Raw genomic sequence first — 25,586 nt, forward strand, 5'->3', positions numbered from 1 at the left:
TGTCCCAGTCTATGATCAGAGAGTGTGTAATCATAGAAGTGTATAGAGATTATTATATACTTCTTTCTCTACCAAGTTACAGCAAGTCTGTCAATGTATGGTCAATAAAGCCCAATACTGTGCAGTCTCTGATTTGTACCACTCTAAAAGAAACCGAATCCCAGCAGCTTGGTAATGTACCATTAAGTCAGGAATTGCAAGCCCCTGGTTATTGGTATGCTGAACTCCTTGCACTGAGGATACTAGGGGACACATACCTCCACCTATGAAATTAAGCGCAGGCACTCCATAGGTTTTAGCATGGGTAGTTCAACATACATTTTAATTGACAGAAATAAAATAGCATTCAGGACAGGATCCTCTTCTTAGTTATAGGTGTGCTTTAAAACCTGGAGAGAACCAAGCTATGGTATCTGACAAGGTCAGACCCAATCAATCCGATGTGGGTGGGGTATTTTGCACCAAGGAGGCCCCCAATTGTGGGAATCAGATGGAGGCCCAGGAATCTAACCGAAGTCACATATTCTTCAAACTATCCAGGGGCTGGGACTTGGAATCTTCATTCCTAAAGCCTGAAACTATCTGAAAGAACTGGAGTTGCTCCAAGTGGGTCAGAATTAATGAGTATGAATCAGTGATGAGAAAAGTCATATCATTTGCAAATATCGATAGGTTAAAAAGTGTGGTCATCAAAAGAAACATCTCATTAGATCATATGCACTCCCCTAATGGCTCCAAGCGGAGGGCAAAGCAGAGAAACTACTGGACTGGCACCTATTGGAATTGGTGCCCATTGAAGCACATTTGTGACAACAGGTAACAATAGCTTGCCCTCATTTAGTTTAGGAATGTGGGTCCAAGTCCCATTGCCCTCAAGGCCTTTGTCAACCTCCATTCTACAGCAATGTCTTGTTTCAATAATCTATTGCTTGTGTGTCAGGCTTCCTATATCGACTGAATTATTTATAGTCTGCTCGGATTCTTTTCATGAAAAGTTACATTTGTTACATACTATGTCTCTTTCCAACTTCTGCTTGCAAAATAGCACCTTTCAGCCATTAAAATATTTAACTTCTGCTCATAAAGAAAGAGTTACAGAACTTCAAGAACAATATTACTGGTTAAATCATAAACTTCCAGATATGAAACAATGGTCCTTTTTCAGTGGTCACCCCCATTTTCTGTTAAGTCCCCCAGTATGCAGAGTCTTAAAAGCAGCAATACAATTTATGCCCAGTTTCCAATGTATGTGCTCTGACCGCTAAAACATACAGAAACATGCTAATAACCGTCTGGCATATTTAACTCTCATATAAGGCCACAGTATAATGCATGAATGAAAGAACTTATAGAGCGCAGGGGTATCTCCGTGCTGTGAACAGAGGTAGGAAATCTAGGAAAAGGGATCAATTGTTAAAGAGTTCAGTTTTCAGGAGTTTACTGAACTTCAGGTAATTAGAACACTAATGGATAGAGAGCGAGTTCCAATATCTTGGAGCAAGGTAAGAGAAGATTCTGCCACCAGAGAGAAGTTTGTTCACCCGAGGGACCATAAGAAGGGCCCCCTTCCCCGAGCGCAATGATCTACTCGGTAGGTAGAGAGTGAGTTTTTCCTGTCAAATAAGTAGGGACTCTGTCATAAAGTGCTTTATGGACCAAACAGCAGATTTTAAATTTTATTATTTTACGAATAGGGAGCCAGTGGAGACTTCTTCAAAACGGGAGAGAAACTGTTCTAGGCGGCATATTGATGGCCAGCTGCCCTGCCGTGTTCTGAACCACTTGCAACCTGTTCAGCACGGCTCCGTTTCCTGCTGCTAGAAGGGCATTACAGTAGTCAGGACGATTACGAAGGCTTGAATCAGGGTCTTACGTATTGATAAAGGGAGGGGATGGAACACACTCCTTAGGATCCTCAATGTATAGAAACAGGTGCCTGAAGTAGATGCTGCTTGGTCTCTCATAGATAAAGATTGATCTAGATGGACTCCAAAGTTCTTTGCAGTCTTTGTAGGGATGGGGCAGGGGCTAACTCAGTCAGGGGACCACAGTATTTGTGAATTCCCTAACATTAGAATTTCGGTTTTATCAGCATTAAGCTGGAGACAGTTTTTCATCAGCTAGCCAGAAATTAATCTCATGCCTTCTGAGAAAAGATTTTTGGTCGCAGTCGATCTGTTATCCAATGAAAAGAGAAACTGGGTGTTGTCAGCATACGAGAAGGGAGTAAACCCATGGTCTCTAATAATTTTAGCAAGAGGGGTCACGTACACATTGAATAATGTGGGGCTAAGGCAAGAGTCCTGTGGCACCCCCTTCATGAGAGGTCTGACACAAGAGCGGAAGGGACCCAAATTAACTGTCTGTGTCTGCTGCTCCAAAAAGCTTGAAAGCCATTAAAGTGCTGGCCCTTGAATTTCAGTTTCTTAGAGTCTTTGAAATAGCTTGTGGTGGAATACTTTATCAAAAGCTGCGGACATGTCCAGCAGCACTAACGATACAGCCTTGTTATTTTCCACGGTTAATCTAATAAAATCTGTAACACCTATAAGAGTAGATTAAGTGGAATAATTTGCTCTAAACCCAGACTGCGAGGAGTCAAGACAGCCTTGGGATTCTAGGTACTCCATGAGCTTCCCATTAATATGTCCTTCAAGTAGTTTGCTCATGAGCGAAAGAAGTCAAATGGGACGGTAGTTTGATAACTCTGTTGGGGGTATATTTTTGCCTTTTTTACGAATCGGGAGCACTTGCTTTGCTATCAATGCCTGGGGTATCCCCTCACTCAAGGGTAAGTTGAATAAAGTGCAGATGGAAGGAGCGAGGTGCTCAGCCAATAAGGCAAACATGCTAGTTTGCATTAAGCAGTTAGAGACTTAGCTGTTCTTTCCAGGTTTCTAAATTAGAAGAGATGCTAATACGGAAAGCTCATTAGGGCAGCTTCCGTTCCTCTTAAAACTAGGGGGATTTAGGTAGAAGAAACTAGTATATCAGACTCACTTGGAAATTGATCGTATATTTTGTTAACATCTCCAACTTTTTTGAAGAAAAAGTTATCACATAAATCTTGGGAGTGAGCGATTGAATTAGCACAGTCCCTAGGGGTCGTAAACGATTTAAGACTTTTTTAGAGTTCCTTCAAAGAGTTGCCAGCTTGATTTAATTGAGAGGAGATTTGGGCTTTCCAAGCAGTCCTGATGTTTTTAATGGTATAGAGCTACAGCGTTTTTAAACGTTTCTTTCTCTTGTCTGAGTTTTTCGCCATATCTTTTCCAGTTTTTTGCAGTTAGATTTCTCTCTACGAAGTTCAGGAGTGAACCAAGCTGCATGCTTTCTTTGGGGGTTAGAATGCTGTTTCTTGGATGGAGCCAGAATATCAGAAACTGATTTTATGGCTTCGTGCAGTTCGTTTAGCCTAGTGTTAATATCACCAGGTTTATCTAAAGTGTGGGGTACGAACACCTTAGCAAAATCCTCCTCTGTAATTTTATGCCATAGTCTCTTAGTAATGTAGATGGGAGGGGTAGGCATGTATGTCAATTGGGTACCATTTAACTGAAAATTAATCAGGGAGTGGTCTAACCAAACCACAGGGCAGTGGGCGCCAGAGTGTATATGAGGCGAGTTAGTGGGAATAAGATCTAAGGTATGACCTGCAGAGTACGTAGGTCTTGCATTAATCTTTTCCAGACCTAGAGAAGCCATATCTTCAAGGAAATGGACAGAGTCCATATTCACACTACTTTCACAGTATGAATGTTAAAGTCTCCTAATAAAAGAAATTGTTTGGAAGAGATGACATGGGGAGCAATTCTTGCCATCAATTTTAAGGAAAAATCCTTAAGTAGATCCAGAGGACAGTATACTAAGGAACCTTTTCAGCAGTCCTGGGGTGAGAGTTCCATCTTAAAAATAAAGATCTCTACAGAATCATCCGAGACTGTCTCCGTAATGACTATTTTTAGAGATGCTTTACAAACAATCGCAATTCCTCCTTCCACTTTGCTATCTCTATTTAGATTTAGTATTCGATTTTACGGGAGAGCAAGAGTGATAGCATGTGTGGAGAGTGGTTTAAGCCATGTTTCTGTTAGGAATATGGTGTAGAAACTACACCCATGGCACGGAAAACAAGCAAAAAATGTTTGCTACAATGTTCTGATAACTGTTTTGCTGACTTGATGCTCATGTGACATGAATGCCAACACAGTAATGCTTTGTGAAGGTAGACAGTGTGGACCATGAAGCTGCATGACAGATGCTTGAAAGCAGTGTAGTTCCAAAAAAGGGTATAGTGGCTCCTTTTCTCTTAGCAGAATGTGCTCTAGGTTCGATATGAAGTGTCAGTTTTGCTTTAGCATGTCAGTTTTGCTTTAGCATATCAGTTTTGAATATACTTTTTTTTTTTTTTTTTTTTTTTTTAAACCTTTATTACAGAATGCAAAAGATATACAAAGATGGGCCTACAACCTTCGGGCCGGCCGCTAACAAACAGTAAGAGCATAAAATACAGTTAGTAAACACACGCTGCAGCGTGAGAGAGATCACAGGAGTTGAAAGAAGCGTTGGCGGCCACACCGTCCGGACCCCCCAAATGGCGGTTCCATTTTTATATAAGAAACAACAAACAAATCCACAAGGCAGCAAAAGTCAAAGCAGCAGTACGAGCTCCCCTGGGGAGGACCCTACCGATCCACAGGAATAGCGGGGGGGGATAGGCCGGGGCGGAAACAAAGTGGACTCAGTTCCCAGAACCAAGGCGACAAGCAGACTAGGGAGACGGGGCCAGTGCCAGCTCAGGCGAGTTTTGAATATACTTAACTATCCATCTTTCAACCATCAACTTAGAAATAGGACTACTCAAGTGGGGTATAGCAAAAGCAACAAACGGTAGCTTGGTTTTCCAAATAATATGGTCACATCAATACAATACATCTATCACGAGAGTAATGCTCTTTCTGCAACCGACTGAGGTTTTGCAATGAATAACAGTAAGCCAATAGTTTGACTGACAAAGAACAGGGAAGACAACCTTGGGAAGAAAGTACAAGTTGGTCCTCAGGATGACCTAATCTTTATGATCCTGAATGAAAGGCTCCTCCATCATTAAGGCTTGCAATTCACTAATGCTACATAAAGTAGTAATTTAAACGAGGAAAGCTACTTTCCATAACAAACCGCATTGAAGATTACAATGGTCCCAAGAGCTGTGTAAAATATTAGTGTACAGTTCTGTTAGAAATGGGGGTTTCTAGTTGGCAGAGATAGGTACCTTTGTCCAAATAGGGACACTTGCTTCTAGTCAAGGCAAGGGAGATACACACTTTAGATAACCGGTGCGCACCCCTTGGGTAGCTTGGCATGAGCAGACAGACTTCTCCCAAAGGCAATGTGTACAGTATTTGTACTCAAAACACGCACTAATACAGTGATAAAACCACAAATAGACACCACACCAGTTTAGAAAAATAAAGTATCTTTATCTAAACTCAACAAGACCAAAATGACAAAAATCCATGTAATAAGAATATGACTTTTCAAAGGTTTCAAGTAACTGGGTCCATGGAAAGTAAGGGTGAATGATTCTACACAAAGTATCAGTAGATGCGTCAAAATTCACAAGGCCAAACAGCCGCAGAGATGGGAAGCACAGAGAAACAAAGATGCATCAGTTCCTGAGTCCTTGGGAGGCGATGCACGCAGGAGAAGTGATGCGTCAGCACCAAGATGGTTCTGGTACGCGAGTGAGGCATCAGGAAAACTTGCCACACAGGTACGATGCTTGGAAATCAGGGTTGCGGCGGTGATCGATGCGGCGGCGGCACGTCAGTTTCTGCGTCTGTTCTTGCAGCCGGGACAGGTGCAGCGTCGGTTCGAGCGGAGCTAGGAGATTCTTCTCGCAGGGCGGGAAAAACAGCCACAAGAAGAGCGATGCGTCGGTTTCTTCAGTTCTTTAGGTTTCTTCAGCTCCCAACAGCAGGAATGGATTGTGCAAGGGAGACCGGCCCTTTTTGGGCACAAGGAAATCTCCTCCCACTACTCTAAATGCAGCCAAGCCCCATTCAGCTCAGCTATGAGTCAACCAGGAAGTGCCAGTCACACCTCAACCCCCTTCCCCCATCCCCCCAGTGGCTGTCTACAGTGAATTAACATCAGCCCCTGTCACTCCCAAACCAACTTTCTAAAAGTGTCATTTTCAAACACACAATTTAAAAACAATCTTTACTAAAATATGTGGTATTAAATTGTGAGTTCAGAGAACCTAAACTTTATTTCTCTATCTTGACCCAATGGGTAGTTATACTTGTAGGATGATAGGAAGCATTTCCCATCCTTAAAATAGCGAAAAACTAAATTGGCAGTATTTCACTATCAGGACATGTCACACACACCAGTACATGTCCTACCTTTCACATATACTGCACCCTGCCCATGGGGGTAACTTGGGCCTATCATAGGGGTGTCTTCCATGTAAGAAAAGGGAATGTTAGAGCCTGCCAGGTCGACAAGGCAGTTAATCTGCACACAGACACTGCAGTGGCTGGCCTGAGATACCTTTTCCGGGCTACTCATGTGAGTGGGACAATCAGTGCTGCAGGCGCTCAGACATGAGTCCCTTGCTCACTTTGCCACTGGATTCAAGCAAGCCTGGCTGAAGACGGCCGAAATGCCAGAAACCGGTCCTAGGAAGCTTGTTTCCGGTCCAGGGAAGGCATGGCTTGGCAGTTCGGGCTGGACTGTTCCCATGAGGCACAGGGTCAGACTGATTTGCATATGGCCATGTCTGAACTGGGGTGGCAGAGTGGGCTAAAGAACGGTGATGGATCAAACCCAGATCTGTTGACTGGGTGTGAGTGTTTGATTGGTTCTGATGCTCCGTCCATCACCACCCCCTTTTGTTCTGCAGGCCCACTAGTAGCATTTGATTTACAGGCACTGGGACACTCAGTGCACTTTACTAGGGACTTACCAGGAAATCAAATATGCCAATCATGGAAACGCCAATCCATAAACACAATTTACCCAGAGAGCATATGCACTTTAGCACTGATTAGCAGTGGTAAATTGCCCAGAGTCCTATAGCCAACAAAAACCGGTCAGGCAAAAAAAGAGGAAGAAACAACACGTTTGGGGATAACCCTGTAAAAAGGGCCAAGTCCAACAATTGTGTTTCCATTTTACTGCATAACAAGCTCTTCTGGTAGGTTTGCGAATGTCTCGCAAAACGAACATATGTCCCTCAAACTTTTGTAGATATCCAAGCTCTAAGATCTCATGTGGCAGATATTAAGATTCAGGGTCTTGGGATTTGGGCGTCTTGGCTGTCCCTGATGTGGAATTTGGAAATCTACATGTAGGGGGTAGCGTTTTGTGCGAGTGAACAAACATGTCCGATAGCACTTATTACCATGATTGTCTAAGCCCATGTAGGAGTGATCATGATGAGCCTGGAGGATGCTGGTATTGTTCTCCTCAATATATACAGAATCAGTTGCAGTGGAGTAAAAAGCGCAGGACCGATTTAACCACAAAACACTGCCCAGGGACATTTGAATTGTGTACATGGAGGTGAAGCTGGTGGCCAACAGATCAACGGTGGGTGTTTTCTATTTCTTAAGTATTTGGGGATTCATCTCCCACTAGTGTGTTTGTTGATGTGCTTAGCTGGTCCGCAAAGTCTTTGTCCACTCCCATCACATACTAAACTAGAAGTAAAACTTGCCAGAGGATGACCCAGTGCCAGATGGTCTGTGCTAATGCTGTTAAGTGGGGTGAGCGGATGACCCTTTATTTCTGAATTCAATACATTGTAGTCATTATCTGTCCGCTCAAGTGTTATTTTATAGCAAATTAGCATACAATATGTTTCTAGTACCAGCTGCACTGCCTTCAGTTCTAATAAATGCATGTGCATTTGCAATTGTTGCTGAGTACATGTACCATGAATGGTCTGGCCACCTAAATACACCCACACCCCATAAGGGAGGCAACCATGTAAATGGCCAACTGTGGTTGAAGGCCAATAAATGATCTGCCCAGTAACAGAATTTTATTGTTCCACCATTTCAGACTGTAATGAACTCTCGACTTTACCAACACTAAATTTTCCCGAGACCCCTCACCTGTGACCATTGTGCAATTGAAGTTGAGCATTTGGGACTATCACAATCGAAGATACCATCATCCCCCAAACATTTATTATTGTTCCCACTCTTGGAGATAGCAACTTTTGGTAAAGGGGAAGCAGCGTCGAAATGCCAGCACTCTACTGTTTGGGATAGGCTTTGAATGTCACTGTGTCCAGTATGGCTCCCATAAAGGGTTTTACCTGCTGGGGTCAAACATTTGATTTCTTTGTTATTCATCTTAAATTCCACTTTCTGTAGTGCCAAAATTACTTATGTGTGTAGACACTGCTGATGGTTGCTGCTCTTTAATCTGCCAGTCATCTAGATACTGAAAGACATGAATGGACCAGTATTGCAGACGCGCTGCAACCACCACTAGGCATTAGGCAAATACCCTCAGAGCAAGTGTGACCCCAAAGGGTAGTACTTTGAACTGGTAGTGTTTTACACTTATCATGAACCTAAGGTAGTGTGGATGCACAGGATGGATGATGTCATGTGGAAGTAGGCATGCTTGAGATAGAGGGTCTCCATATGATCTCCTGTGCAAAGAAGGCGAATGACATGAAAAGAGGCAATCTTGAAGTGCTCAGACAGTATGTAATGACTGAGGAGATGCAGGTCAAGTATTGGCATTAGTGTCCTGTCCTTTTTAGGTCTCGCCTGACCCAGCGCTTGCGCTGGTCTGGCGAGACTAAGTAAGGGCTTCAAAAAATGCTACCGCCGGCTACAGCTTGCAGTGCATGTGCGCTTCCCCCGCGATCACTTTCACTTTGGCCCCGCGGCTAATGCTGGTTATTTATGGCGCCCTTATGTTTCTTTTATTCTTGCATAACTAAATTGTTCATTACATCTGGCAAGCACAATAATGTGATAAAACCAAATTAACAGTTCTCTAGACCGCTACCACAACACTTCGAGAAAAAGAGCGGATCATACCCTCAGAATGACAGCAGAGGTATTTTAACCAATCTGCAAAAAGAAGGCTGCAGTGCAACAGACTCTAAATTTGGTTGAGATGTAAACCGATGCCCCAATGGCTGCTATTTCGGTTTTGTCTTTCAGTATACTCCATTGATTGGTCAAGAGTGTAGTCAGCCCCATCTGTAGTTATTTCAGTTACGGAAACGGAGGAAGCGAACTAACTTTGCAAATGTCTTCTTCGCACAGGCAATGTCAGCAGTCTTTTTAGTTGCGACATGTAAACTTTGCTGTAAACGGGAAAGTGCCATTATTAGATCAGTTTGTGCATAACAGGGCATTTTAATATTTCTGTTGAGTAGAATTTCGTGTCCGATGGACGTCGCGTATCTGCAGGTTTGTGTTCGAGCTTGCATGCTTTCCCTTTGAACCGTACTGTGCTTTTAGTGGTGTTTTTTTTCCCTGTTTTAAATTACTATGAGCAACAGATTTTGTACTCAGTTCGTTGTTCTTATCCAGGTCAGTGTATTTTTTTTTATTAAAAGCAACAAACTGCTAAAGTTTTTTTTAATAAGACATCCTGCAGTCATATACTCAATTGGCTGCGCCGTGTTTCCGATGTTAGTGAGTTTGAGTCATTAGCATAGTGTGTGCAAGTTATTTAATCCAACGAAAAAGCTATCATTGCGCCTTGAAGGAAATGGTTATTATTGTTACTGAAAGCAAAAATTAACATGCACTGAATCAATCTAAAATTTCTCACAGTTCAGATGGATAATGAAGTGCATGTCAATTTGTGCTTTTCAGTAACAATACCTATTTTCCTCAAAGCACGATACACCGTCCTTCTGTGGTAACTGCAGTCGTCTCAACCCCAATGTTGTTCTTTGCACGACATTTAAAAGTCTTCACACCAGCAACAGCTGGGGGTTTCTTTTTTTTGTATTTTTAGTCGTTCAATTAGCTTTACATGTTTTTTTTGCAACTTTCTTGAGCGTCCAATGAACGCTTTGTGGTGTACAATAGTTTAGCTTAGGGGCATCCATATAAAAATTGTTACCTCTGCTGTGAATGTACGTCACACACATCCTTGTTAACCTTTTCTGCTTTCTTCCACTAGCCACTCTTTCCACATTCTGCTTTTTCAACTTTATTTTTCTAATCTGACCCCCGACAGTTTTCGCACTGCTCAATAGTTTGAAGTTTCTTCTTAATTTAGCTTTTTCAATGTCACTCTCAGTTTCACTTATTTGCAGTTGAATGCCACTCAGAAGTGCATTGAAACAATGGAAATGTCATACATAACCAATTTGAAAACGTGGCAGCGATGATGTAAGTCAAGATCTCGTACTGCTCCACTGACTCTTATGCTATGTTAAAATGTGATTTTCCTGGCGCAGTCACATAGCACAAATGGGTGTATTGTGATAATTATTTGTATGTTTCCCTCGTCTTCATTGCTTGATTTTGCTCATAGCTGCTGAAATGCCACTCATAATTACACTTAAATGATGCAAATATCACACATAGCAATCTCAAACCTTGGCAGCTATACGTGATATATAGTACTTTTCCCGCGCCCTCAAACCTATCCTACTATAAATACAAGATTAGACTGAGATAAGTTAGCACACAATGAGCGTGCATGAGTTTCCCCAGTGCACAAGCCGGGACCTCCTTGAGGGCTCCTGTGCTCTTTGTGCACTCTCTGGTGCCCCCGGTGCCAAACCATCCACATCCATGTGCCTTGTTTCTTTTTCAATCTTTGAACACATGCAGTAAGCAGAGAAGGGTGTGTTTTCTTGGGCAGCATCCCTTTCACACCTTGGACTGCAGTTCAGAAAGGCAAGTCTGTGTTTTACATTGGCTTTGAACTTCAGTGCCGCAAAGTAAGTGGGGAAAGTGGATTTAGTACATTAAATCAGTGTGAGCCCTGCCACTGACAGCTTCACGGGTGCTATTCCATGACAAATCAATCCACTCTCCTTATTTTCACTCTCATCCGTTCCTGGTCGTTCCGACAGCCAGTTTCAGTAGCTCTTTATTTTTCAATTTTTAACTTTTTTTGTTTCTCTTGAGAATGGCATGCAATGTATGCTGCAAAAGGTCATTATTCGTGATAATGTTTTTATTCATGTGTATTGTGCAACGCGTTTCTTGGTTTTAAAGTCTCTGCTTTTTCAGTTTACTTGTTTCACTGGTGCCTGGTACATAAATTCCCCTGTGGAGGAAAAAAACGGTGCGTTCAATTCTGTAATGCAGAGGCCTCAACAATGCTGAAAATGGAACTGCCCTATTTTTTACCACCAGTAAAAAAACAAGCATTTGCAATGCAATAGGTCTCGCATTTGTGAGAGTTTAAGCTATTGGCATTGTAAATAACAATGCATTTTTTTATGTTTTAAAAATCAACAAGTAAATAAAAGGCATTGTCATTTAGAATGCCAATAGCTCAAACTCTAGTAAATGCGAGACCTATTGCCTTGCAAATGCTTGTTTATGATTAGGAAGGACTACAATTATTCTCCTTGCCCCCTTCGGGGGAATGGAACAGGTTATTGTGCTCCCTGGTTAAAAAGTGAGTGTACCGCTTCCTGCAGCAGTCTTTGATCCCCCTGACTGATTGTTCAACCACAAGGTGGTATGGAATTCCAGGCAGTATTCTAATTGGATGACTGTGAAGACCTAATTATCTGGCGTTATTTCCTCCAACTGTGGAAGGTATAAACTTATGCTTCCCCCGACAGGTGTGTGATCAGACAGAATGATGGGCAAGTCACTGCTTGGAAGTAGATGCACCCTTTCCTTGAACTCCACTACCTTTCCTTCATCTGTTGCCTCTAAAGCCTCATTTGGACAACATTATGTGAGGCTGTCCCGCCTTACTCGCATGCAGGCCTGGTGGCTTGAGGTACCCCACAGCCTTAGCTATGTGTGCCCCACTTGCCCTTTTCTAGCATTGTGTCGACATGAGGCCCAAAACAGTGTTGTCCATGGAAGTAGACCTTGATGAACTATTGTTGTATGTCTGGGCAGAGGCCTGAGAGACTAAGCCACACTGGTCTTCCGAATAGAAGACTTGTTTTAATCTCATATAAATCAGTGTCGGCTGCATCCAGACTGCTTCTTATTTTGAAGCTGGAAATTATCATTCTTGTCTACGACTATTTCTTGACTCTCATTTGGTTGGCCTGTTGCAGATATTTCACCAGCTGCTCCATACCCAGTAGTACCCCTACAATCACTTTCTTGCTTGCAGCATCTATTTTGTGACACTCTTTGCCGAGACGAAGAGCCTCCCATTACCTTGTGCATAAGCCTCTTTCGAGCGGTGTGAACTACAAGAGAGTCAGGCGGTACCTGGCCTCTTGATATTTAAGGGGATCTCAAGCGCCACCTTATATTTATTTTTTGTCACTATGGGTTGCCACCCTAATTTTTACAGGGGCTTGACATTTTCTGTTGAACACTTGGACGTGCTTTTGAGCATTGGCAGGAACAAAACCGAAATATAAATCTTAGATATGGTCTCCACCAGAAAGACTTCTTCCTCTTCTATAACCTGCAGCATCACCTTATGGTGATCTATAGGTGTCTGGATGATTGTGATTTGCTTCTGTGTCATGCTCTGGTGAAGCCTTTGCTGGGCAGGGTTTGAAAAGGGGATATTCCTGGGGGTCCAATATATAATAATGCGACGGATTATCTTCCCTCTCAGTTGGGATAGGCTCATAGTAAGGATCATGCTGGTCTGTTTCATGTTCATGGTCCGATTCACTGTGTTGTAACCAGGAGAGAGTGTTGGTGATTGTAGTGAACTTACAGGACTAGCACTAGTGCATTATAACTAAAGTGCTTTTTGGGGTCTGGGACACGTTCTGCACCCCTAAGATGTGACCACCTCAAAGTTAATCGTACTCTTTTTTTAGGTGGTGGTGCACCTGTTTTGTGTTGTAGAGGATGAGTTAGCATCGGTCATACCTGAGGATGTATGCAAAAAATGTCACCTGCCTGAAATCAGGCAGCTCTAATGAAGGCATTAGCTCACCACATATCTATGCAGGCGTCTAGGTCTACCTCATAGCAGAGTTCACTGCCAAATCTGTTTACTTCTCAGTCTCTGGGTTCAGAGGGTGTTTTGAGGCTTTAAGGCATGGACCCTTTGCTCGATGTCTCTCAAGAGCAGAGTTGAGCAGTATATGCCGAGGAGCCTTGGGGACCATGGGCCAGATGTATTAAGCCTATTAGCATTCGCAAACGGCCTGATTCGTAGATTCAGCGAGTCTGCAAATGCATAAAGGCATTTTGGTATGTATTAATCTCCAAATTGCAATTCAGTAACATGTTACCGAATCACTTTTTTGGATTGAGAATAAATACCGATTTGCTACTTGGAAGGTGCAAATTTAGGGTTTCCAGTGATTAATTTGAGCGGTGGCTTCGGGTGCTCGGCACCGGCACTTAATTGTTAACACCGTACATATGACCGTCTGCCACATGGTGGCACTACTCATATAATTTAGAAACGAGCAGAACAAGGGTTGTTCATTAATATATAAAGAACATTAAAATTTACTAATGCCTGCCTCCACACAATTCCTTTAGGAGGGTGTCCCTTACAAATACCAAACTGGAATGGTTTGCGTTATTGTTTTACAACCCAATTCTGGTCGCAAAACAATAGACAAGAACCATGCCCCAATGAAACTCCCAATAAGTTTGATAAAATAAAAAAACTGTGAATCAGGGCTTCAATGACGCCTTCCACGTATAACTCTGCCCTATATTATTCTCGACTTTTTGAAACATTTCACTTTAAAACCACTTTTTTTTTCCAATTAAAAAAGGGGGATACTAGTGAAATATATTATCAGAGATACACTGCTGGACAGGTATTCAAACCTTTAAGCCAGGATAAGTCTATGTAAACTGGAAGATTAAGCAGTTGGGTTAAATTTTAATTTCCTGATAAAAAAGATGCAAAGTGTGATACAACTCACAATAGCTTAGCACTGTCCCCGATAGTCCATTGAATTATGAAGGTGAGGAGATACAAACTGAAGCTTAAGCTCATAAATCGATGTAAGTGATTTCTGTGGACTGTGCATAAACATTGTTATGGCAGAGTATGCACCACCTCCTACGTGGAGCCTAATTAACTCCTTCGATGCGCATGACGGAGCGGTTCTGTCATGCGCATCGGTTGCGCTGTGCGGATGACGGAACCGCTCCGTCATGGCCCCGCCCGCGCACGAACCCTTCAGCACAGCGCGGTAATCCGCGCAGCGCTGAAGGGGTTAACAAAGGAGAGGGGAAACGTGAACCCACTTGGAGCACTATATGGCACTGGGGTCCGCCACCTCCCAAGGGCCAGCACCAACACTGTCAAGGGGTGCCCACCCCCAGGACATTGCAGTTCGCTGTATCTTGGTGGGAGCACTGCTTTCGCCAAGCTATAACAAACTCAGCTCGCTTGTTGAAAGCAGAGCATGTCTGTTTCCCTGCCCGCTGTCAAGTTAGTAGGGAAACAGTCACATTACTCTGGGATCCAGGGAGCTGCATGTTAGCAGCTTCCTGATTCTCAAAGCAATGCTGGCTCCCGCAGGAGGGGAGCCGGCAGGTATGGCTGGGGCCTTCAGGCTCCCCGCAGTCCCATTGGTGAGTGTGTGCCCTGTTAAATGGGCAGGCCCCGGGGGATGGGGTCCGTAGGCCCCAATTCGGCCCGGGGAGAGGGGCCGTACAGCCCCCCTCCCTCATCTGTAAAAGGCCGGTCTTCGGGGGAGGGGATCCCAGGGGCCAAAATCAGGGTGGTCCACTCTCCTCTCTTACAGATAATTAACAAAATTAAGGAAATGGCCAGTACCCAGGGGATGGGGGCTGAGATTGGCCAAAGAGGGGGGCAGCGCCCCCCTCCCTTCCTCTAGTGGGAAAAAAAAACTATGTAAAAAAAAAAAAAAGGCCCGGTCCTGGAGGATGGAGTACCTGGGTCCTGGGGGGCCAACTGCCCCTCCTGTTACCTACAGTAAGTCCCACACAGCAAGATTGCGGAGAGGTTGCCGGAAGCCCTGCCCCCTTTTTCCACCATTCTGCAAACGTGCCGCCAGGTGCACTACTGGTTGGGGGAAGAAGTCCACTTTAGTCCTGAGGCGGTAAGGAGTAAAGAGGAATTCATTCCCCAACCAGCAGCGTGCCAGAAGGCATGTCTGAAGAGTCCTTGGGGGCCAACTGCCCCTCCTGTTACCTACAGTAAGTCCCACACAGCAAGATTGCGGAGATGTCTTCGGAGGCCATGCCCCCTCTCTCCACCACTCTGCAAACGTGCCTTCTGGTGCACTACTGGTTGGGGGATGAAGTCCACTTTACTCCTGAGGGACCTTGGGGGCAGAGAAGCCCTCCTAGTACCGCCTGTAAGTCTTACACAGCGGGATTCCTGAGAGCTGGTCGAAATCCCACCTCCTTTCTCCACCACTCTAGAAACGCAACTACTACTTTAAAAAAATAATTAAAAATTCACTGAAAAAAACAAAGGTTCCGGGGATGTTATATTTAGGTTCGATTTCACTAAGCTAACTATAACTCGTGCCCCTGCAATGCACTGCTTATGACATCACATATTACATCATTTATGACATGGTCAGTTATATCACTGATGACATCATCCACAGAATCACAGACTCGCACTCCCATATAACCTTTCATAAACCCTTTACCACTTCCACACAACCATTCACAGATCCATACCAGCACTTGCACACACACTGATTCATAGATCTATACACACATCCACTCGTTCACCCTTATAGACACTCATACACCCACTCAGTCACTAATACAGCCACTGATCAATCCACTTACACCCATACAGCCACTCACACAATAAGTCAGTCACCCATAGAGATACTCATACACCCCTGCAACCAATCACACAGCCATTTACTCACAGATACAGTTACACACTCACTCATACATACAGTTACACACTCACTCATACTTACACATACTCACTGACCTATGCAGTTACACAAGCACACACTCGCCCATACAGCCACTCTCGCATTCACTCACTCATTCATACAGTCACTCATATACCCCATCACTCACCTATACTGCCTTTCACATACCCAGTTACTCACCCATATACCATTGACACATCCACTCACTCTACCACACAGCCATAAAAACACTCACTCACCCATACATCCCCTCGCACATGCAATCACTAACCCATACAGCCACAGACTCACTCATCCATAGAGGAAGTCACACACCCCCTCACCGACCCACTCATCACCCATAAAGGTACTCAGACAACCAATCAATCACCCATACAACCACTCATGTACCCATTCAAACACCCATACAGTCACTTTGACACCAACTGACTGACTGCTTTGTAAATGTGGTTTTGCTCAAAATTGTCTTTTGCGATCAGGGATCAGTATAGCCCAGCAGGAGTGCTAGATATTCACATTCCCCAGCCTCAAAGGGTAAAACACCAACACTAGAAAAACTGATTCAAATTATGAATAAAGTTTAGAATAGAGGAGCAGGGACTCAACAGCCCTTATTTAGCCAATCCCCACTTTCCATTGAGCAGATGATTTTTCTTGTGGTTTCCAGAGTCATTCAGGTCCTTCTTTTAGGAGCTATACAATTTTGTATCAAATGCAATCTAGTTATCTTTATAAATTTTATAGGAAGCAGAAGAAACTGAGGTGAGCTATGAACACCACCAGGTTGCAAGAGAATGCCAAATCAAACTATTAACGCACTCGGACTGGCACTACAGTTTTAAAATGTAAGATTATGTGGGGGAAAATACACATGCAGTTTCAGTAAATCGCAGCTGAGCAAATAGTTGAGCTTTTTCCCTATCCAGCAACAAAGAACAAAATGCTGACCTTGTAGGGGCAATAGGTGAATCTATAGGTGCAACACTGGCCAGCTCCAAATAGAAAAAAAAAATCCAAGAACTTAACTTAAAAGTATAGATCCAGACATAGGCCAAACTTAATAGCCCAACTGACTTGAACTGGTTGCACAATTTAAAATGCAGGACAGAGATATACTCTACACTTCAAAAAGTTTACTCTACGGTTAATCCCTCAGTATCATCCTGTTTCCAAATGATTCAGGTTTTTATGATGGGTACAGATGAGAAGAGTATTTAAGAGGAATACAGCTGAAACTACAAACTAACTCAAATGTGAAGGGTGATAATGTACAAACTAAGCATTGTATGTTAATGTATTAATATATTCTTCACTCACAACATCACCCTTGGATTTAGGATGAAACACAAACACAATGAGGTGTAGACAAAAACAATTACCTGAAGTATTCTACAGTGATGTGCTTGTGGAGTTCCACAAAGATAAAATAAATTAACCCAAGGGCCTTTTTCACAGTGGTAGACCAGGGTGTCAGTTGCAAAGAACCGTCTGGAACCTGGCAGGAGGCGTCCCATGTCCTTGTCACCAGTGCAGAGTTCTGGGCTGAACAATATTGCCCTTTATCAGGTATACCATGCCTTTCAAATACCTGCAAGAGAAAATGCCATTAATAGAGCTGTCACAAAAGAAAATTAGTTCACAACACATTTCAAGATAAAACCTATATCTATGAAAAAGGAGACAGTAGACGTAACAACATTTTGGAGATTACTAGTGCACAGTGTGTCACTTCTATATGCGCCATCTAAGGACAAAAAGATATCCAATTGCACCTTTCCGCCATTTTTCACACTGTGAAGTTTCCTCTACATTTTTATTCCTTTTGCCCATGTCTGTGAGACACCATACTCTATGAGACCTGCTGAACACCGACTCAGATTCCGCCTAAAGACCCCTTCTGTTGAATGGAACAGGCAGAGACTGTAAACCAGTTTTTTATAAAATGCTCTGCTGCTGCCGCATTGCCTGCATGGAAGTCCTTAACCAGCTAATGGAATCCAAACAGATTGTCTGGTTAACATACTCCACCATGTACCAAGAACTGTCTTTGGTTTCTGTAAGATTCTACCCTCTACCTTGCACTGTCAAAGTATCCACTAGCCTCTTACTGGCATAGAATACACAAGGACCATACCTGATTTTCTTTGACTTAGAGAAAGGCATTCACTGTGGTCCTGGGTTACAGGTTAGTATCAAGAATGAGTGCTGTAATTTACTACTGCTGTCCCCACGATGTCCAACAGTCAGAACAATATCAGAATTAGAGGAATCCCTACTGGCACGTAGGGGTCAGACGTAACCAGCTTTGTTTTTACATATCTAGGTCAGGAGGATCAGGCAAACATCCAGATGGACAGAGTACATTGGGTCGACCGACATGGAAAGGATGCTACGTGGCCTCCAGACATACTGGTCTGTGTTCAATATTTTCAGATAAAGGAGGAGATTATCAACAAAGCCAGGGAGGCCCGCCCACTAACTTTGAGGACACAAGACGTTCTGTTCCAAGACCTCTCCATCACCCTACAGCGGCGCAGCATACTTAGATCAATAACAGACCTTCCTAAGGGGCAAGGAGCACCCCCTATAGTTGGGAGCACCCCATTAGGATCATCTTTCACTGGGAGGGCTGCCTGCATCAGTTGAAATCTTTCCGAGGCAGCTAGGATCCTAAGCCTCCTAGAAGAAATCTCCCAGAGTGACACACCAAAGACGGACCGGGGCTCGAACAGACAGAACTGTAAATGGCAAAGGATCACCAAAACCAAAAGAGGCACTTGGCCAGATCAGGAGGAGATCGCTCAGAAGAGGCGAGCGTACTGAAAGAGCTTCCGAATATAACTGGTCTTTGGGAGACCGCCTTCCCAGGATAACTGGAGAACATTCGACCGGAGGCAAACTGGACACTACTCCTACCCCCAGTAAGGCGCAGCGGAGGAGGGGCCAATGGAGTCCAATAATCTTCTAGATGGACGTTACTTACACCAGAGCCCAGGCGAGCAATGCCAGATATTTTCACTCCTTACACATCGTGGATGTTCTTGGTTCAGGTTGTTTGGTTCTTGTTTGTTATTGTTCTATGTAAAATATGCCCTCAGAGCGCACTCAGAATGGCAAATGGACACACGTCTTTTACCCCACCATTAGCACACTTCTGGTCAGAGTTCTTTACACTCATTAACCCAATACTACTGAGGTCAAAGTGATTAGCTTCAACGTGAGGGGCTTAAACCACCCCACTACAAGATCAGACGTGATTTTCCTCCTAGAGCGGGGGAGGGGGGGGGGGGGGGATACAAGTCTTCTCTAGGAGGTGCATTTGTTGCCCACAGAGGAACATAGGATTAGGAACAAATGAATCATCAGGAAATACCTCTCCTCTGGCACAGGGGTGGCCCTCCTGCTCTTTCGGAAATTTGCACAGGGAACGGTGGGGGTGGTCCTTGGCAAAATAGCTGATATCAAGGGCAGACTTTTGGCTTACCGGGTTCGCAATGGACCCTACACCTCACCATAGCCAAGTTGTATGCACCAACTTCTCACCAATAGTGCTTCCTTTTGGATGCTCTCCCTGGCATCCTGCAATCCCCAGACTCTGCAGTCTTCATTGGAGGCCATCTCAAACTGGTCATGGACAACACTCTGGACAGATGTGGTCCTCAATATGGCCAAACAAAGGCCATTTCCTCAAGAGGCCTTGCCTGGCTACAAGAATGCAGCCTTAAGGATCTATGGTGCTTACACCAACACCCTTCTACTCCGCTTTCCACAAAACTTATGCGAGAATAGATCACTTATTGGGTATGCCCGTAAGACAGGCACTCTTGCAGAGAGTAGAAATAGAGGCAATGTTCTTGTCAGACCATGCCCCTCTGTCTGCGGTACTCAGAGCGCTCATGTTGCAGAGGATACTCAGGGATGGAGACTTGGAGACAGTTATAAAGCAGAGGCAGGGTGTTGAGGCGATCAATACTGCCTTCGCTAATTGGCCAGAGACACCATGGACATGATGTGGGAGACACTGAAGGTGGTAATTTGAAGGGAGCTTATAGCCCTCTGTTCTAGTGTGCACCACAGTAGAAGGGAGAAAAAGCGGAAGCTAGAGGAGGCAGACAGGGATCTAAAAGCTATTCACAAACGCACAGGAGCACCCAGGGTTGATCAAATATTCTGGGAGGCCTAGATACAGGACATTGATATAGTCCAGTCTGGAGATAATCAATGCCTGGACTACGGTCTTCCTGTGTTCAAGAGGCAAGAGGGGGGAGACATTTTCTAAGCATCCGCAGAAGCCCAAAACAGGAATCCGCTACCGACTGGACCGGAGTTCTCATCGAGAGTGCTGTCCATCATGATGCCCAGATTATTGACAGAGCATTCATGCAGAGATAGGAGGTGACATATCCGTGGGCCACGAGTGTTTATGCTTGTCCACCGGTGGGGAGCTGAAAAAGAGGAATTGAAATTTCTCTGGGTTATAATTTAACTGGTCCTTCCTCAACCATGAGAACACCTTTGAGAGGCAGGTACTCGACATATCACTGTCGCTGAGATGATCTCCGCTATAGCTAGGCCCCTCAAATTTCCAAGACCAGACAGATTTACGCCACTTTTCTATAAAAACTTTTGACACACCTACTCCTCGTTACGAACCCAGCTTTACAATGGGTTTGCGGAAAGTGGGTCCCTTACTAAGTCCATGCTGAAGGCTTCCATCACAGTCCTCTCCAAACCAGGGAAGAACAGCAACTTTCTCGTTGATGAACATAGATGCTGAGCTCTTCACCAGCATTTTAGCAGCAAGACTGTGCCCTTACATGCCCCAACTGATAGATCCTGACCAAGCAGACTTTATCCCAGACAGGAATGCAGGGTAGCACCAAACGCATTTTGCATATTATAGACATGGTGGTGTGTTCCCAAAAGGAGACACTTCTCTTCACTATCAATGCTAAAAACGCATTAGATAGGGCGCTTTGGCCATACTTGTCACACACATTAGACACCTTTGGTTTGGAGATGAATTTTGTCGCTGGGTCTAGAGTGGAATAGATACAACTCCCCTAGGGCCTCAGTAAAGGGTATCTTCCAACCCCTTTCGTATACAAAGGTGAACTAGACAGGGGTGACCACTTTTGCCACTCCTGTTTGCCACTCCTGTTTGCCATATATATAAATAAACCCTTGGCTCAACGCATTAGGGCAGACTAAGATATCACCGGTATGCGCTTTGGTGCAGACACACACAATCCGCTTATAAGTAGACAACGTGATAGTGGCCCCGACAGAGCTGCACACGTCTCTCACAGTCCAATTAGCCGAGCTGCGAAGTTTCGAGGATGTCTCCAAGTTTAAGGCTAACATTAAAAAAACACCAGCTCCAATGGGTGGCGCGCTGTCTCAGTGCGCGCCACCTTGAGGACACCGCAGAGCAGATGCCCGGGTTCACCCATCCCCAAATCGTCGCACTGTTTCATCCCGATCGAACGGGAGGCGCACCTACGCAGCTGCTGGTTAAAGTGGCATATCATTGTTATCGGCGCAGCCTACGCATTACGCACCATGTAGTGCCATATGCACCGTAGCTCCCTCTATTAGACACACCCAGGAGGCTAAGGGCTGTAACAAGTGCGGAGTTGGTACACTGGGAGGAGGCTGGTATACACACATTATGCGATCTGTACAATGATGGCCAGCTTGTCCCGTTTGCAGACCTCGGCGAGAGCTCGGACTTACCACAGGGTCAGTTCCTATTACACACCGCAGTGACCCATGCACTCACCCTGTTATGGGGCGATGTGATGCAGGAGCATCCTACCCACCTAACTATTCAAAACCTGCATGAGCTGAGCACCGGCTGTCACCTGATTAAGTGGTTTGCGGAGTCCCTCAGGATCCACACGTCACCGTCTCCTGCCCCTTCGAGCCCGCTGGAATGCAGATCTCGGACGACCCACAACTGCCAAGGAGTGGGAGAGGATACTGGAGAGTCCCACGCAATGTCAGATTTCGTCTCATTCAGTATTATGCTGTCCATAGAGCCTACCTGATGCTGGATCGTATAAATAGATATTTTGGCCGCACCAACACAGTGTGTGAAGAGGCGGTCATGAATTTACTACACATGCTCTGGTCATGCCCTAATATTCAACCGTATTGGGAAACCGTTACAGACTGTCTAGCCCAGTCCACGGAACGCAGGCTGGACTGGTCGTGGGAGGTGTGTATTCTGGGGTTGTTCCCAAGATCCAAAGGACACAAAGTGACTTCTAGGTTCATAGATTGGAGCATTATAGTCGCCAAGCCTCTACTCACGCGTCACTGGAAGTCTCCTCTCCCCCCAGTAGCAATAGCTTGGTATCACTCCTTACTATGTTGAGCACAAGCGGAAAGTGTGGCGCTCCGCTGTGAAGACGCCACGGGGTTGCGTAAACAGCTGATAGCAGAGGCGTGGGACACAATACTGTCTAATTTCCGTGTGGCCTGGCGTGAATGCTTGGAGACACAGGAGGACGAACTTGCTGCGGATACTGACTGAGCAATAGTTACTAACTTATAACCCGCAGGCAGGTGGGGGGGCCGCGCGACTGTTCAGTTTGATAGCTCATGCATGTGGAGTTTGGTTGTGCTGATTTCTCCTCCCCTTCCCCCCTGCCTGCCCCTTACCATTTCCCCACACCCCCTCTTCCTTCCCCTCCTTCCCCCTTCTCCCTGGCGTGCGGCCTGCTCTCTTTGCCCGGATAGATATTCAGCCCCCGAGCACCAACACACCGTCTGCATGGTGGTCACAATATACTGGAAGGCACGGGACGCTAGAGTGCGCGCTGCCAGTCATAGTTAGGAGGGCTGCTATGGCGCAGCGGTGGGTCATAGATGTAGGCCACACAACGGCCCAGGGATTCATATTAAGTTTTCCAGGCGGTGGGGTACATTGTTTAGAGTTGTAGATTTGTTTTTATTTACTTACTCATGGTTTAAATCTGTAAGCAAAGGTATCATGCTAAGGACCCACAATTGGAGCCTTGAAAAGTTGTTGTTGATGGAAATGTGGAACATCACAACTGTATTAGTAGTTCACACATAGATTCAATCTGTATGGTGACACACCCTCGTGTAAATGTACTGTATACAGTGATTATCGTACCAATAATAATAAAAACAGAGTTAAACAAAACAAACATTAAAAAAATCACAGTTGCTTAACCTCACGGTTTCTCGCACCCATCAACAGCAGCTCAGTGCCCAGTACCCAATTTTATGGACGGATATATCCATCCTCTACTTGGGAATTCAGATCACTCGGCTCCCAGCACAGCAGAGATGAACTACAGAGGGTTCCTTCGGCAATTCCGAACAGACCTGTCTCTTTGCGACCCAAATTCCAGCTTTCCTGGATGGGCTGTATAGCAGCCTTAAAGATGACTGAATTGTTTCAAATGCCCCCATTGACTACCCGGTACAACACTCAAACAACTGCAATCTGACATCAATAGATTTGTGTGGGATGGCAAAAGGTTTTACATGAATGGTCTCTTCAGCTCCTGGTCAACGAGGGAGGGTGGCTTGGGGGTGCCCAACATTTTTCAATATTTTCAGGGGTAACAGCTCGGATGCTTGGTGGAGTAGGGCCGGAATGCATTCGAGAAACACTGGTGCTTCATGGACCAGGCTGTAACGGATATGCAAGTGGAAAGTGCCTTGGCTCTCTAAGAAGCACAGACCCTGGGGCCTATTCTCTGATAACAAAGGCTACTATGACAGCCTGGCAGAGCAGAGGGGGCTGACATCTTTCCCATCCCAGATGACTCCTATCCGTACCAACACTGACTTCACCACTGGCCTTCAAAGAGAAGATGTTCGAACAATGGCAAACCTCAGGGAGCCACCTGGGGGTGCATCTATTCACCTAGCTGGTATCATCCCTTTGACGTTTTGCAGCAAGACTATGGCCTGCCTAGGTTGGCGCGCCTCTGCTACATGCAAACCAGACACAGAGTCCGTTGGCATTATTTGAAAAATGGATCGTCTCAAAGAACTCAGATAGATTGAGCTCTAAGCACTGATGGTACAACCAGCCCCCGCGGAGAAGCCGCGGGGCAGAGATGCTGGGAGGAGGAGCTGGATAGGGCACTTACACACAAAGGATGGGAGGACATCTATATGATTTGGCACACTGAACATTACACGTCTAATACGGAGACCACAGTTAAGGTGGCCTCCTTCTATTGGACAGCCACTAGAATACAAAGTGCTCTTCACACAGCAAAGAACACTGGAGGGGTTGAGGGGGGCACGGGCAACTTGATCCATCTCCTCAAGCATTGCCCAAAACTGTTCCGACACTGGACCATGGTCCTGAATGATACAGACAAACACTACGACACATAGATACCACGGTTCTTTGCATAGGTCTTGCCCAGCCAGCCCAATCCACAGATGTATTCCCTTAAGTTTCCAAAGGAATTTATACTTGAAGGATCTTACAGCAGACCATGAACTAATCCCTACCACACTCCATAAATTCCATTTAATGTCTGGGCTAGCACTAAAGGAAAACAAGTCATAAGCATACTTCTTTACAGACGTCACACAGGTGGACCAGTTACGGTTTGGTCGCTGGACATTCCAAACAGCGGCCATAACCTTCCGATACCTAGGCATTCAAATATATAGAACACCGGAGGACATCCTGGATGGCAATTTATGCTGGGTAGTCGCTGCACTCAAAGCGCAAATACCATTTTGGACGACACTGCCAATATACATAGCAGGGAGGGTGACGATTGCAAAAAAAGTGATGCTACCCAGATTGCTTTATTATTTTACGAATCTATCGATCGTGGTCCCAGCCCACATATTCAAACCCCGAGATACTATACTGGTGGAACTGATCTGGGGAAGTGGACACAGACTAATAGGTCTGTCGAAACTTCAATTAGGCACCAAAAATGGGGGACTGGGGGTTCTGGTTTGAAAGCCTACTGCTATGCGGGCCAACTGCAGTGGCTTGCGTACTGGATAGCATGGCGTTATCTGCAGGAGATAGCAATGTCTAAACGCGAATGGGAGAGATGGGAACTGCATAAGCTTCTATTACCAGATAGCAGAATACCACCAAATGTGCCTCCATTACTAACCATTGCATTGGAAGGCAGCACTTCATTATACGAAGGCACTAGTCCCCTATGCCTCCAACATACCATTGCTGGACATTCCTCTACCACTGGGTACAATAACATTGCAACATATAACCAAAAGGGGGGACGAGGGCGTGAACACCGTGGGGATGTTGTTCCTGGATAATACCTTAATGAATCAGGACACATTTGTAAGGGAACAAGGTGTACCTAATTTGTCATTCCTACTCTATGCAAATATTAGCAGATCTGTACAGACCACATGGGCACTGACTGGGGCGGAACCCCCGACACACAAACTAGTACACATGCAGTATCTCATGGGGAATGGTGGCCACCTGACCCGTTGGTTGTACTGGGGAATCCGAACACATGCTGCTACCTCCTTACAAATACTGCGAAATAAGTGGAATGCAGATATAGGCCATGAGTTGACGGACAATCGG

The 25,586-nt window shown here is 44.9% G+C and overlaps 1 protein-coding gene and 1 long non-coding RNA gene across 13 annotated transcripts in view; both read right to left on the reverse strand.

The window, feature by feature from the left end:
* The window catches only part of R3HDM1 (R3H domain containing 1), a 532,254-nt gene extending 514,733 nt beyond the window's left edge, over window positions 1-17,521 (reverse strand). For all 11 annotated transcript variants that reach the window (XM_085645759.1, XM_085645754.1, XM_085645751.1 and 8 more), the window contains exon 1: window positions 17,383-17,521. The gene's annotated coding sequence lies outside the window, so the exon portion shown is untranslated. The remainder of the gene's footprint in view (window positions 1-17,382) is intronic.
* The window catches only part of LOC146861451 (uncharacterized), a 140,451-nt gene continuing 132,384 nt past the window's right edge, over window positions 17,520-25,586 (reverse strand). For both annotated transcript variants that reach the window (XR_014978962.1, XR_014978961.1), the window contains exon 4: window positions 17,520-17,591. This is a non-coding gene — a long non-coding RNA (uncharacterized LOC146861451). The remainder of the gene's footprint in view (window positions 17,592-25,586) is intronic.

This window comes from Triturus cristatus, chromosome 3_1 (genome assembly GCF_964204655.1).
Source record: "Triturus cristatus chromosome 3_1, aTriCri1.1, whole genome shotgun sequence".
NCBI classification, from domain to species: Eukaryota; Metazoa; Chordata; class Amphibia; order Caudata; family Salamandridae; genus Triturus; species Triturus cristatus.